Here is a 2278-nt window from a genome sequence, read left to right on the forward strand (position 1 = left end):
ATTACATTTTTGCGAGTCCCATGCCATGGAATTCTTTAACAAAATTCGACAAGTCTGGCGCTTCCTCGTTGATTGCTTATCACCATGGATTGAGATGGGAAGACGGGATGATTCCGTACAGCATGGCGAAACGCTTGATTGCAACAGCTGTGTTTGGTGAAGAGGATGATACCGACGAGGCTATCGTGCACGTTAAAGGATATCAAAAACGACAATGGCTCGGTGATATGCTCGATGCGAGAGTAGTCATTGAAACTCTGGATGCCGATTACGAAGACGTAGTTTCTTTGAATAATCTAAGTGTTATTAATACTATGCGCTGTGGAAAACATGTTAAGAATTGCGCATTACAAAATGTATTTAAAATATATAACTGGTGGTCACACCATTATATACACAATAAAATGTATAATATTGTAATCAATAAAGTGTGAAATTTTTAAAATTATGTTTCTTTCCCTTTCCTTGTAGTTAAAATTGTACAGGTATATGGCACTACTACTACACTGAGATGTGTGCGTTCATATTTATCTTTGATCAAATTTCTACCTGGCGATAGTTGCGAACGAATAAGATTTCTGTGCTGTTAGGAACGATAGCGACAGAACATGTATATCGGTTAGACTGGCGGTTCGACAGGCTGTTTGATTGAACAGACAGGCGGTTCGACAGAACATGTATATCGGTTAGACTGGCGGTTCGACAGGCTGTTCGATTGGACAGACAGGCGGTTCGATAGGCGGTTCGATGGAACATCGGTATCGGTTCGATAGATCAGCGGTATCGATTCGATAGGCGATTTGATGATGGTTTCATACTATGTGTCTTCGTGACTTTGCCATGACATTAAGATGCGGCGAATGCTGACACGATCATTTTTTATCTTGACTCGTATAATATATCTAACTAATAAAGATCGCGAAAGAATATGATTTTCTTTGTAATTAAACTAATAGCTGTTTGATAGAACAGACAGGTGGTTTGACAGGCTGCTCAACAGAACCGGGGTATCGGTTCGACCGGCAGTTCGACAGAACAGGGGTATCGATTCGACAGATCAGCTGTATCAGATCGACAGATCAGCTGTATCGGTTCGATTGGCGATTCGATATTCTGTAAAAGCGTTTTTATAGTTAAAACTGTTTCAATTTCACTTATATTCTTTATAGCCGCTATCATTTCGGGGGAGCGTGTGTTATATAATGTATATATCAATATCATCCTCACGGCATTATCAGGTAGGAGAGATAATTATTTCTATGGCTTGCATTTTTATTCGCGGGTTCCTGTGGAGCCCTTGAGTCAGTCGACTAACACTCGTTGTGACTGTCTGACCCAGTCAATAGAAATTCATCCGAATAAAAATTGAATATGAAGTGTATTGTTTGTAAGAGAAATTTTGTGCCTAGCACATGCAATAGGTGCTGGTGTCAATATTGGTTACGAGCAGCCAGACGCCACGCGGCGTCGGGTTACGAAGATGAATTTTTGCGGACCCTGGCGAGGGCTCGGACGTCTCCGAGAGAGGAGGAGGGCTTACAGCGCGAGCAGGCGAGAGCAAGAACGCCTCTGCGGAGCCCACAGGTGGAGGGCCCGCCCGAGAAGGCGCCGCGGAGCCCGCAGGCACCAGAGAGCTCGCGCGAGGATGCGCCTCTTCGCATATTAGTAGACGTGGGCACTGGTAGAAGAACGGTGTGCTTCTACAATTGACGTGAGTATTTTTTACATAGCTATCTTCCTTTCTTCTTTTACACATTTTTGTAAATATACATCTCCTTTGTCTGTTGCAGATGGCAACGGGCAGGCGGATTTGCGTCGAATTCGTTTTATATATTTTAAATTTTAAAATAAATATTTTTTAATTTTAATTATAATATTTTCTTTATTTTCCTCCTCTTCCTCTTTGCGAACGCGAGCGATAACGGGTGGGTCCGCGAGCGATAAGCGTGGGGTGGGGCCCGTGTGCAACGGCGGCGGCGGCGGCGAACGCGAGCGGCGGCGACAAACGCGGTGAGCGCGAGCGCGGTTCCTCTCTCTCCGCGCATCCCGCATCACTGACGCTGTTCCCTCTTCCCCGCGCATCCCGCACCTACAACGCGGTTTCCCCGCCCCCGCGCATCCCGCACCAACAACGCGGTTCCCCCGTCCCCGCGCATTCCGCACCTACAACGCGGTTCCCCGTCCCCGCGGTCAGGCCAGCTGAGCGAGCGGCTTTCCGCGGCTTCCCCTCCCCGCGGACCCCGGATCACACCGTAAACGTTCTGAGCGGCTTCCCCTT

Source organism: Wasmannia auropunctata, unplaced genomic scaffold (genome assembly GCF_000956235.1).
Source record: "Wasmannia auropunctata unplaced genomic scaffold, wasmannia.A_1.0 LD336116.1, whole genome shotgun sequence".
In the NCBI taxonomy this organism is placed as follows: Eukaryota; Metazoa; Arthropoda; class Insecta; order Hymenoptera; family Formicidae; genus Wasmannia; species Wasmannia auropunctata.